The 14,537-nt window shown below is 30.7% G+C and overlaps 1 protein-coding gene and 1 pseudogene across 1 annotated transcript in view; both read left to right on the top strand.

Annotated features, from left to right (window-relative positions):
• The window catches only part of Mp (collagen XV/XVIII-type protein multiplexin), a 335,627-nt gene that overhangs the window by 49,609 nt on the left and 271,481 nt on the right, over nucleotides 1-14,537 (top strand). The window lies entirely within an intron of this gene.
• The window catches only part of LOC138935768 (uncharacterized), a 23,597-nt pseudogene continuing 9,241 nt past the window's right edge, over nucleotides 182-14,537 (top strand).

Here is a 14,537-nt window from a genome sequence, read left to right as displayed (position 1 = left end):
CCTGATTATAAATATGTATATACATATATTGTTCTGTGTGTAAATTATATATAATTAAAATCATAACATTCTTATAATATATAAACATTTTTTTTTGTGGTTTTTGTTATTTCTACTATTCAAGATTATCAATGCGGTACAACTTGATTTTCTGCAGTACATTCGATTTTACGTTAACAGCATGTCTAGTAATATCACACCGGCACCGGGACGAATGCGAGAGAGTGGTATGTAAAAGGCGAGCGATCTTGTTTTCGGACGGGCACTCTCGTAAAATAAACGGGAATGTATTGATCGCGAGTGAAATAAAACGCAATTATGATTGTGCTATTTGTTTCATCTCTTTTCATTTCCTCAACGCTATTTTTTCATTGCCCTTGCAATCATTTCTCGTCTTCCCCGCGATAATGCTTTTCTATTTTTCTGCACTTATATCACTTTTTCTTTTACCAAACACGATGTTCGTTAAGTATATTTGGATCGTTTTACAATATTCTACCCGCCTTTGATTTTATCATATCATATTTCTCTCTATTGTTTGTTGCTAGGTAACATATAAAACGATTTAAAGTCGAGTAAAAAGATATATGCGAGATATATTGTACGATTTAATATATTGTATGTATATTAGATTATACATATAAACAAAACTTTTTTTATTTGTTACTTGTGTCTTTTAATTCGTGGAAAAAGAACGTCAACATGACGTAGAACCGTGTATCTTTTGCATTATAAGAGAGAATCATAAAAATGAAAGCAACTGAAAAAAATTGACATTTTACTAATTTAAGGTGATTTGTAAGCGTTACTCGCAATATAGATTTATCTCTTCTATTATAATTTGAATTGTTCCGACCGAACGTGTAGTGCGGTTGATAAGTAGCTGATCGGAAATACTTTCCCATTCGAATAATAGTGCCGGTGGAAAATTTATAAATACTGGAATTTTCAGCGGTCCCGGTTGTATACGGATTAAAGTTCAACAACGATATCCCTTTGCTTGAACCAAGAGAGAAAAGGGGTGCAGGGGGACAGGCGGAAATTGATGCGAAGTGAGCTGGCCGCGAGAGAGATGGTGGGAAAGAGAATGAAAAAATCAACTTTGCTTGCTAAGAGCATTACGTATCGGCAGGCAATCCGCGCCGGATAAATTTATAACGAGAAAGAGAGAGAGGGGGAGAGAGAGAGAATTTTGCTGGTTTTTTGCTCTGAAAATATTTGTGAAACTTTATGATACATCTAATTTGCATGTTGCATTGAATAAGTTTAATTCAAATCATACAAAAATAGAGCGAGATTAAGTTAATATAATACATTTTAGTTTTTTATCTTCTTCGTTCTTGTTATTACAATTGAAATCGTATTTCTCTTGCATGCATGCTGTTTGCATATCGATTTTGTATAATAATTAGTCATAGGGGTTCGAGTGTTTTTTTTTTTAACTTTTTGAATAATTCGATTATATAAAGATTCAAATTGCTTGAAACATTATTTGAAGAGACATTTTTTAGTCTCGAATAAATTATGAAAATTTTGATCGCATATGATTAATAATAACTCGATTCAAAATACTGTCACACAATTTGAAACAAAGTCGTAGATTTTAGTTGTGGATCTTCCTTTGGCAATTAATTAAATAAAGTGTTAGACGAATTCTATAGTAAGAATTAGCTATTTGACAACGTATTGTAAAAAATCTGTGTATTTTAGTAAGACTCCCGGGGAGCCGTCTTTCGAGTTACTACACGACTTTGTCCCTGCTTCATCGTAACGCATGCGCGAGTTTGTCGTTCGCGAAAAAAGAGCGCGCAAAAAAGCGATGACAAACGAATAGCGCGAACGCTATGGCACTCGAGAAACACCTCGTTCTGAGGAACCTCCGAGCGAGTTAACTTTATTAGATCTTCTTACGCTCGCTAGCGAATGGAACGACGACGCGGATAAAAAAAAACCGGAGGAGGAAGAGATCGAGCTGACAAAGCGAGAACGGGTGGCAGAGAGAAGGAAATATACGGAGGATGCGTGGGACGAGAGCTGAACTTTCTCTCACCTATCTTATGGGACGAGGCATTCACGTGACGAGTGGCTGCTAATGAATGGCCGTTATCACTCGCACGAGACAAAAGCCTCCTGAACAAAACAGGATGCCGCGATGTAGGGATGCACGCTCTGGGGGAAGTGATTTCGCTCGTTTCGCACGCCACTCCGTCAGTACAATCCTTCATATGTTTCACATTTAAAATCTCCAACAACTCCGTTCGCTCGACGAACGGCCCCGACTCACGAAATAAAGCGTAGGTCATTAATCGAGAAACCGTACTGAGAGAAATGTTTTGTATTAGCAAGCAAAGTTTTGTTACTGACGCAAAAACTAATTGTTGGTATGTGACCAATTAAACCGTTGGTTACCACGTCGATATTAGTTTGTTGAATTTAGTTCATTTAATAATACAAAACTGTTCTGTATAATGTACTGAGATCCTTTATAATGAAAAATAGAATATTTTGTTATCGGAACAAAATAATTGCATAAGAATAATATATCCCAAAAAATTTTTTGTTAAAATAAATTTAATATTTTCTTCTTATAAATAAACTTCTTTCTGTAAAATCTAAATTTTTTTGTTCTCGCAATCATATATACTGGGTAGCCCATTTTAATCCATCCAGTCGAATATCTCAAAAACCAAGCCCGGAAGAGAAAAATGTTTCAGACAAAAGTTGTTTGGTTTCGAGGGGGCCATAAGATGGTACTATTGGTTTGACCTTGGAAAATCATTTGAAGGTCATGTGAAGGTCAACTTTAAAATCTTAAATAGAAATCCCCATTTTTTATTTAGTATTCTTGTAGCTAATATCGAGAGCTTTCCAAAACACTATAATAAAGTATTTTTTCATTAAGTACTTTTTGAGTTCTTTTATATTTTAATCTGACATATTTTGATATAAAAAATAAAATATTTCGTAAAATATTCAGTTTTCGGTAATCTTACCGTAATACTTTTATGTACAGAATAATGAGACAAATTAATTCGTGCAAAAACAAATAATTGTTTAAAAAAATACATCGTAAATAATTTTTTTAAAAACAATTTTTTTTTTTTTTTTTTTATACTAATTGATTTGTCTCATTATTCTGTACATAGAAGTGTTACGGTAAGATTATCAAAAACTAAATATTTTACGAGATATTTAATTTTTTATATCAAAATATGTCAGATTAAAATATAAAATAACTCAAAAAGTACTTAATAAGAAAATACTTTATTATAGTGTTTTGGAAAGCTCTCGATGTCAGCTAATAAAAAATGGAGGTTTCCATTTAAGATTTTAAAGTTGACCTTCACATGACCTTCAAATGATTTTCCAAGGTCAAATCATTGTCACCATCCTATGGCCCCCGCGAAACCAAACAACTTTTGTCTGAAACATTTTTCTCTTCCGGGCTTGGTTTTTGAGATATTTGCCTGAGGAGATTAAAATGGGACACCCTGTATGTAATATACTCGCTGCGTATTATCCGTTCTTCACTGCTTGTTCACACACGCGTGGCACGATACGTAACTAACAAGGAACATTCGGCAACGCGAAATTTTAAAAAAAATCTGAAACTTTGTATAATTATAGATTAGTAGGCCCTAATAATGAAACGATTTTTTGTTGGTGCTAAAAAACGGTTTTTGGAGTGAAAACAATCCCTTAGAAAAAATCGGTTTTTACATTCCGAAGCGAATATCATCGAAACAAAAAAAAATATGAAAAAATTGTTTAAACAAAAGTTATATGGTTTCAAATATACTTTACAATGGCGTATCTGGATTTTTTAATAATGGTAAATTTTTCGAAATACCCCCACCACTCAATATTTTTCTTTCGTATATTGAAAAAATTTTTAATTTATATTAAAGCTTATGTTGCACCAAATTCAATCATGTATGATAAAGTTATGTTGCGGAAATTAATTCTTGAGAAATAAAATAAAGATGCTAATATTAATTTTATTTGCTCGCTGTTTCATGACGTCATCTCTTTTCTCTTTTCTTCGTAAGGTTTCGCAATACATGATAACGATGCCGAATATTAATAGTAATATTTTTAGCATTTTTGTAACATTTTTCTATGTTATTTATCTGTTTAACAAATATGTCAAGTGTACAAAATAAATTTGGATTCTATAAAAAAACTGATAAAATATTTAAAACTGCAACATAGTTTTAATGTTTTTGATAAATATATTTGCAAAGCTGTTTGAAAATTTAAAAAAAACATTTATTACATGATTATCCTTCCGATGGATACAATTGCGAAGAACAAAATATACATACTTCTCCAAATGCGATAAAATTATAGTCAGTTCATGTGCTAAATATTGATATAGAAAATAGAGACGATAGCACGCGCATCAATGCAAACGAAAAATTAGCAAATATCTTCGATTTTTTTAATTTTAAGTTAAAAGAAATACAAAAAGCTGCTGCTTTCGCGTTATCATATTTATATAATAATAATTCTATGGCGCGGCAACATGTAAATAGTTGTACATATCACTTCAAAAAAATCATTATATATATATATATATATATAATGATTTTTTTGAAGTGATATGTACAACTATTATATAAGTGATATGTACAACTATTTTATAAGTGATATGTACAACTATTATATATAATAGTAATATAAAGTTTGATCGCAGTTACAAAATAAATTATCTTTCAATAATTTTAACAAAATAATCTGTTATGATATAAAACATTTTTGTTAAATGTAGTACGGAATGGTATGATACAGAGTTAACCAAATAATTTTTTAATAAATATTTAAAGTTGGTTAGTATTACTAAATATTTTGTATGGATAACAGCTCTGATTCGACGCATGCATATCACTGCATGTTTATGTATTGCGTTAGGAAGCGTCCAGAAGCTTCTGATATAAGATACTGTAATAATTTGAAGAGATAGTTATATATACAAATTACATAAATTTATTGTAAGACATGGAATTTAATAATATGTTTTACGTAATATAATTAATATATACAAATATATTATAATATATTAATATTTAATACTGCAAATATATTTAAAAAAAAATCATTATATATATATATATATATAATGATTTTTTTTTAAATATATTTGCAGTATTAAATATTAATATATTATAATATATTTGTATATATTAATTATATTACGTAAAACATATTATTAAATTCCATGTCTTACAATAAATTTATGTAATTTGTATATATAACTATCTCTTCAAATTATTACAGTATCTTATATCAGAAGCTTCTGGACGCTTCCTAACGCAATACATAAACATGCAGTGATATGCATGCGTCGGATCAGAGCTATTATCCATACAAAATATTTAGTAATACTAACCAACTTTAAATATTTATTAAAAAATTATTTGGTTAACTCTGTATCATACCATTCCGTACTACATTTAACAAAAATGTTTTATATCATAACAGATTATTTTGTTAAAATTATTGAAAGATAATTTATTTTGTAACTGCGATCAAACTTTATATTACTATTTACAAAATGTGAGTAACCAAATAATATCGTTTTATTAATTCAAAAGGTTTACCAAATTTTGCTTGTTTAATCAAAAATATATTTTGCCATCCTAACAAAATTGTTTAATTAAAAACGACTACTTGTGAATAATTTTATTTTTTTGTTACCATTAATATAACTTTTTTTGCGAGATCGAAAACGAATCCAGCGATCGATCTTTTGAGGTAAAGGTCTTATCGTTTTGTGATTACACAGATAAAATCAAATATTTTTGATATCTTACGAATTTTTTAACGTCTTTTAATCAAATGATGTGAATTATAACATTAAGAGAAAAAAGAAATAATTTTTTCTTCACGATTTCCATATTAAAATAGAGATTAAGTTACAAAATGCAGAAATAAATGATCAAATCTTGTTTTTTGATTAATTTCAATTTCGAATTTATTAGGTGTACAACTTTGCTTCCGCCGTTTTCCTATAGATGGCTTTAGCGGTAAGTAGTGGTCGAAATAAATAGATCATAGATGTCATGCAATAAACTTGGGCATCTGTCAACATAACCCCATAGAAACATGAGTCGATTTGTGTCTGCATCATAAAGTTATTCTCGATTGAAAATGTCAGTTTACGAGCCAAATTCTCATCATTTGCGGGAGGTTTTAATTTTCTGCTTCAATATGAAGAAATCTGCGGCTGAGGCTCATCGAATGCTCTCAAATACTTATGGTGAAGCCGCTATTAGTGAAAGAACGTGTCGTAAGTGGTTTCAACGCTTCAAGAACGGTGATTTTCACGTCGAAGACCGGCATAGCGGTGGAAGAGAGAAGGTTTTCGAAGATGCAGAATTGGAGGCATTACTTAATGAAGACTCGAGTCAAAGTCAAAAAGAATTAGCACGATCATTGGGAGTGGACAATACTTTGAATCATAAATGTATAACCAGTTTTTTACAATAAAGCCTCGAATTTCGGAAAAAAAACGGCGGAAGCAAAGTTGTACACCTAATAATTTAACAGAAAAAAATATTAAAAGTTAAATATTGCGTCAAAAAATAAAGTATCTTCTTTAATAAAATTTTGATACAAAAGATTGTTCGTTTTATCACATTTTGATCTTCGCTAGCTTGATTTATCCTGTGATATAATATACATATTCTCGTTTATAAGCAATTGTAAAAATACTATGCAAAGTACCTCTCCTTTTATTTACCGTCTATTCAATCGTATACATGCCGCTGAGTGCATCTCTGCATCTCAAATTAAATGCATTTCTGTCTCGAGAGATGAGACTGGCATCGGCGGCTGATTCCTTTACCGCAGTTGTATTCTTCCACGAGATTTACCAAGAGGCAGAGATGCACCACCGCATGTTTTTCACTCTTTTCCCTTTTTCCTTTCTTTCTCTGCGTGGGAGTACATATACTCTGCATCAGGTGTCCCGGAAAAGCACGAATGCTTGCGTGCCTGACCTTCTTTCTGCCACTCTCTTCGAATCCTTCTACTCCCATCCTCTTTCTTCGTCCTTTTCCTAGCCTTTTTTCTTCTTAACTTCGACACCAAATGCTCTTTCACATATTATCTACGCACAAAACACACATACATCATACAGCATCATGTAATTAGACGTGTGATGGAATTATTTTATTTCTTATTATTTTTTGAATATCTGTTTTTATTTTTTATTGTATTGCTTAGATTATTCGCGTAATTGTGGTTTATCACATTTAAGAACAACTCCGAAGCAACGCGTTATTAAATTTCTCATCCCTTTTATTTCCATATTTTCTAAATCTTTTATATTTGAAACTTACGTATGTATGAAATGTAACATTAAATTTTATTTTTTTAAAGAATCTAGACACTTTTTATTTAAGATAATTTAAGTTATTTATTTCTTCTAGAATATTTATATATATTTTTACAATTAAGAAATCCAATACTTCTGTACATATGTGTGAAATCAATATACTTAAGTTTTTTTATGATAGCTATATTTAAAATTATATTTGTAAAAAATACTAATGTAATGTGTATAAATTTTGTTTCGAGATTTTCAATAAAACAAATTTATTTAATATAAAATGTCATACAGCATATATAACATATAAATAATTTCCTCTGCTGTTAATGCATTTTATGAATTGAAAATAGTCTTCATTGAGAGTAATTAATTATTTTGTTTCAAAATCATAAAGCTTTAAATTATCTCTCTTTTATCTAATCTTTAAAAATGCGAGAGAAAAATTTTATTTTGCAAAATAAAAGTTCTATTCTGATAAAGAAAATTTTGCCAAAATCATAAGGAAGATATATTTTGCAGAACAAAAAGATTCTAGATGAAATAAATAATAAATTCGATGCAAAAAAGAAAAAAATGTATAAATATAGGAGAAATGCATGCAATATGACTAACGATAAATCTTTTCAGAGAAACAAATACAATTTTTAAGTTTTATTTAAAGGCAATATGTGTGTGTATGTGTTTGGGTATGGCAATATTTTTGACATAATGTGTTGTAATTCTTCTCCACATTTATTAAATTTTCACGTGCAATATTAGAAGTCTAGACGTCTTGTGCGGCCATTGTCATCGAACGACCACAAGACCCTTCGGTAACATTTATCATTCTTGACGCACAGCATAAAAGCACATATGCTGTCAACCTTTTCCAGTTGCTCATCTTATTCCTTTCTGTCTCTCTTTTCTTGAAATCAAATGATATCTCCACTGAACTGTTTATTTTATTCTCTCTTGCGATCCTCTTTTGTAGCTTGTGTTATTCGAGCAAAAATAAAACTCTCAAAAATCATTGCTTAAGAACAATGTTCTTTAAGTTTATTTTATGCAAAGTAGAAATGTTTTAGAATCTAATCTGTATAGAGTATATTTGGGGCGCTTAGTTATTAATAAAGCTTGCAATAACGACGCGCTTTATCTTCAACCGTATCATATCTGCGAAAGCGACATCAAAGCTCTGTCGTGCAACGAATTTCGAGATTATGAGAATTCTCTATGGAAAATGTTATCAGGACGTTACGTGCAACGATTTCATTCCAGTAATTTGTTTCAGCAGAATGCGTACATTGTTCGGATAATACGTTTGAATAATAGCGTGTTTGCATAATAGCTGTGTATTAATACTTTATTGACGGTTGCTTATTGGCCCTGATATTTTTATTCTACGTTGTTAGAGTGTACTCTACAATACAACACAAAAGATAGCTTTAATTAATTATAAAATTAATAAGTTTCAATTTCCATCTTTGCCTTTAATATACATATATCCTCATCAAGGATATTAATCCGGATTGGACTAAATTAATATTTTAGGATGTAATGGGAAACATTAATAATCTTCCTATGATGTCCACAATAAAACAAATTTGATATTACATAGAATAATACCAATTTGTATTTTTATATCTCGTTATATTAATACTGTTACATACATACGACATTTATTTCAATTTTTAAATTTATTTTTATAAATAGAAGGAAAACTGTGATTATATTTGTGATACATGTACTTTCAATCAATTATTCCGACTTGTATAGTATACAATTTTTGTATAGATACATGTGTGGTCTGCCTCAAAGGCAGGTAAAAAGGCAAGGACGGAACGTAAAGGGCCGCGGTTCACTTTGATAGAGTATATTTGCATACTCAGCACCATAAACCTGATCCCGAGACTTATCTTGAGCCTCCGAGGGTAGGTGATCATACGTTTTTATTGGATGCGGTTTTATTAGACAGCATATGTCAGTCCATGTTCATTTCCGATCGCATCATGATCGACGATAATCGATTACAGCGGAAAGAATTTTAGGGCACTAAAAGAAGAGATATGAAAATAATATTATATAGAGAGAAGAATTACCATAATTCCAAATTTTTTATTGTGATAAAATAGATCTAACTACATTATAATAAAAATAATATATATATACAGAGTGTCCGATAATTTTTGACACATCCGAAGTGTGAAGATAGATCGGGTCAAACTGAGAAAAAAAAGTCTTGTACCATTTTGCGATTTTCGTAATAATTATTGATTTAATTAATTAAAAATTAAATTAATTAAAAAAGATTGACCAATTCGCGCAAGTATTACCGCACAGGGAGAAAGAACAGTCTGATATGGACGGCATTGATATATAGTTGCTAGGATGCGAGAATCCATCATTATGTATCGCTCGTACGTAACTGTTGTCATTTGTAAAGAGCTCCTTCCAAAACTTTGTCGCGCGCCTACTTTTGGATTGTCACTTCTCGCTGCGCGCGAATTGGTTTATTAATTAATTAATTTTTTAAATTAATTTCTTTATTAATTTCTTTATTAATTAATTTCTCAATAATTATTACGAAAATCGCAAAATGGTACTTTCCTTCTCAGTTTGAGCCAATCTACCTTCATACCTCGGGTGTGTCAAAAATTATCGGACACCCTGTGTATATACATGTATATATATTAAAAAATTGATTTGAAAATAATAATTTTTTTATAGCATCCGTTCTGATGTAATCCATTATATCATTGTAAAAAAGAGAGATCTGCGATGCTCCGCAAATTAAATCAAAACATAGCATGCTATTTTTCTAGCCATTTATTTCATTAGCTATCATAATCTAAATATTTTTTAAATTATTATAATCTATTTTTATACATTTCTTTTTACACTAGATTTTTATTGAATATTTGAACATTTCAGCCTTTTTTTCTTTTGTACAATTTTTGATTTCTATTTTCCTCAGTATTATTTTCATTAAAAAAAAAAAGTAAAATTATAATTGAAAGAGATATTCAATATAATCCTATTTTACATCATAATTGAAATTTATCCAAGAAAAAAGTCGCTCTTTAAAAGTCGCCGTTGATTTATAAATATTTATTCTGGGCGTGATATTGATTACGATCAACGAGCGGTCATCATTACAATTTTACAATGAGCTTACGGCGACGGGTCAACTATACCGCACAATAAATTGCTCAATTAACGAACGAGAGCTAGGCAACTCTCTCCTCGTTAAATACTTGATTGTGAATCGTACGCCCTCTCGCTATTTGCTTTCACGGCATCTTGATATGCGCCTACACGTGTTTGTTGGGTGAACTCGTGCTCGCCTCTTTACATCTGCCGCTGCCGCAAGAACAGGTTTCATCAGAGGGAGACAAAAAGAAAAAAAAAAGAGAAAGGGATAGGGACGGGGGGCGAAGAGGAGAAACGCGAGGGCAGATGCGGCAAAAAGGTAGAAAAAGCCCCGGCCCCTCGACAGATGTTATACTGGCGAGATCAACTCGAAACGACGTGCGATGGAGTTGTCTCGTCTATCCCAATTACATACCTTTTATCCTAGCAAGTGCAGCGAGGACATGTTTTACATGGTAATTTTTTATCTCTTTTTCTACGGATGATGCACTACGCGTTGAACCGTTGCACCGAAACGCATCTCGCGACGTCGTCCGTATTGATATGGGATTTCGCGAAAAATTGTATTAATACAGATTGAATGTTGCTTTGCTTCCCCATATGGTAAACTGCCACAATAAGAAATACATTTATTCTTTATTTAAAATATTTCATGAAATATGGAAAAAAATACGCGACAAGAATCTACATTTTCTTCTATAATTTTATCGAGTATTTTTTTCGTGGTTACAATAAATTTTGAGGGTATACAGGATGTATAAGAAAGTTCGGCACTCCAAAATATAGTTCGAAAAACATGTTTTATAAAAAAAGTTTCAGATAAAAGTTGTAGGGTTTAAAAAGATCTATTTATTGATCTTATCAATTTGACCTTGGATGGCGGCATAAGATCAAGGTAAGGTCACCTTGAATTTTTTTAAATGTTGTTATAGCCTCTTCTCGAGACCTTTTCAAAATACTATAATAAAGTTTCTATCCATTAAGTATTTTCCGAGTTATGAAAAATGATTTTTACGTGACCTTAACAATACTATTTAAAGACTCACTAACATTGCTACTTAATGTGTCACTTAAAACCTTACAACTTTTATATAAAACATTTTTCTCAGAACTGCTTTATTTTCGAGATTTGATTTTTTTTTTTTTTTTTTCAAAATATACCGGGACACTAATCTTTTTTATACACCCTGTGTATAACGTATGGCGACATAGATAGTGCTCGTTAGCATTCTGAAGACGTTCGGAAACATGAAGACGAGAGTACGAGGGTTAACAATAGATACTCGCTCCACTTTGAGGTAATTCACCATAGTGGAGTAGTAAATATTCCCGAGCGTGGATTGCGGTAATCGCATTTCCAATAATCCCCCGAGATATATGCTAATAGCTCTGTGTATCGCGTTTGCCAAGATCGACGGTTTCGCGCGGAGAGCAATTCCCTCCCCGAAGCTTTTTTTTTCTCAAGAAAGACTATGCACGGACGCGCCCCAGGAAATCCATTTTTGCGAGAGCCTAGGCGAGCAAACAGGCAAGGGAAGCAACATTACTCGTTCCCTGTAGAAGATGCGACGTTGTAGATAGGTAGGTATGCAGCGTCTGCCTTCCGAAGAGGATGGTACCCGTTTGCTTTGAGAATCATACCAGAGAACGGGCGCATCCGCGAGATTCACTTCCCTCTTCCGTCTAGACTCCATCTGTGTCTCTGATCTCCTACAGATTCATCTCCCACTATCGTCGCCATCGTCTCTCCTCCGTCCTTCTGTCTCCTCGATCTTCGTCGCGCTGTGTTTCTTTCCATTTCTCTGGTTTCAACAGCGGCGTACTTTCTGAGATTCTGCACTGCACACAATTCCGTCCATGGACGCGAATAATGTTCAATGTTACTTGACACGAGCAGAATTTGTATTCGCGGAAACATAGTCGCAAAAAACGATCGTTACTAGGTAAGTTTTCTTTTACGAATAATTATCGTAAATTTTTTACATAACTATGGAGATAAGAAATTTTATGTCCATAATTTTATCTTTTTAAATAGTCGACATTGCATAAGCAAAAGCTTAAGGATATTTCGACATATTAATATAAAAGTAAAAATTCAAGAATAATTTGTTATAGTATTTAAATGTTTTAAATAGACTTGGTCTTAATTATATATATAGTTATTGACTTAAATTTATCAAACTCATATCTTATAATATAAGTTTTTTGTGTTTTTGATACAATAATATTGATTTCATTAAAATTACAAATTTCTGGCAAATAATAAATTTATTTGATTTTATAGATATATGTTGCCTATTATTATAATTCAATTTTTAAATATTATAAAAATATTTTTAATAATAAAAAATATTAAGTACTATTTGTATGCACTTTCTGTAAATTCATGCAATATTTTTAGAATCCGTTTCTATCTTAACGCAAATTAAACAATTTCGCCATATCTATGAAATTTATAAAGATATTAACTTTTGGTTACATCGAGATATATTTAATCCTTCTACTGCTAGAATCATATTTAACATATTTACAGGGTTGGGAAAGTTACTTTATAAAAGTAATTCGTTACCGTTACCGTTATTTTTTCCAAAAAGTAACTCGTTACCGTTACTCGTTACCAATTTTAAAAAGTAACTCGTTACCGTTACAGTTACTAAAAAGTAACGAGTCGTTACAATTTCCGTTACTTTTTTACAATACAAACTAATAAATTATTTTGCATAAGAAAAACTTTTAAAAAATTGTAAGCAAGATTTCATTCAAGGTTTATTACAAAATAAATGATTAAATTTTATCGAAATTCTTTATTAATTTATAATAAAATTTGTTGCTCCATAGTATCATCATTTAAATGCCCTCTTTGTGGTGTTAATACAGAGCCACCGATGCTAAACATTCTTTCTACAGATGCACTGCTTGGTAGAGCTGTATTATATTTAATAAAAAGTTTTTTAAGTTTTGGATAGTCGTTTAACATTTCTATATTACAATTATTTGATTTTAAAAACCGTTGCAATTCTTCTTGTTCAGATTCATTTTGCACCGTTTTTTGCTCAAAAATGAAAAAATCATCGTGATCGTCAGATTTTCCAGCTTTTGGAGAATTTTCAGTTGATCGGATTCCCAATAAATCCTCCAACTAATTTTCAGCACGTTTTCTTTTTTCTCCGGTTAACCAGTTTAACTTAAATTTTGGATGTAAACATGCTGCTATTATTAATTCTTTTGTTTCAAATTTTGTAAGAAATCTAAAATCAAATATAGTAAATTAAGCGACATTGTTTGTTTTATTGAAATTAATACTTTTGAATCAATAGTTTAAAATAAAATAATATTTTTCAATTAAATCCTTATTTAAAATTAAATAACATATGTATTAATCAAATTAATAAGTTACGTTTTATTTAAACCTTGTTGAATAGCTTCAACTAATGAATGGCAATCTATAAGGTCAGATTTATTGAGATTTTCTAATTTTTGTTGCAAGGTACTTAGAACTGGTAGTAAATGAGAGCTCTGCTTTTCCGAAAAGATAAAGCTCTCATTGGATATCGCGCGTCGCGTCATCGCACTGGTCTGCAAGAGCCACAAGTTGATCAATCACATTCAAGCATTTTTACAACATAATAAGAATGCTAATTGGTCGATTTGCTTACGGCTTTACGGTTAAGATAAAAATTTTATCACGCACAATAGCAAGAATAATATCTTAAATAAATCAAAAAATTTGAAAAAAGTAACGATAAAAGTAACTGTTAAATTCGTTACTCGTTACCGAAAAATGTAACGAAATTACTTTTTCCGTTACAAATAAAATTTGTAACGTCATTACCGTTACAGTTACTGAAAAAAAGTAACTGTAACGGTAACGGCGTTACAAGTAACGCGTTACTTCCCAACCCTGCATATTTATATCTAAAAAAATTAATTTAATAGATAATTCTATTATATAAAATAAAGAACAATAATGATATGATATATAATTATATTTATTTTATAATTATATTAATAATTTATTAATAATATATATATATATATATATATATATATATATATATATATACATATATATATA

This window comes from Polyergus mexicanus, unplaced genomic scaffold (genome assembly GCF_030449975.1).
Source record: "Polyergus mexicanus isolate NDT 795.1 unplaced genomic scaffold, iyPolMexi1.0 SCAF_8, whole genome shotgun sequence".
NCBI lineage: Eukaryota > Metazoa > Arthropoda > Insecta > Hymenoptera > Formicidae > Polyergus > Polyergus mexicanus.
The sequence above is the reverse complement of the archived record's forward strand: the minus strand, read 5'-3'. Positions and strand labels throughout refer to the sequence as shown.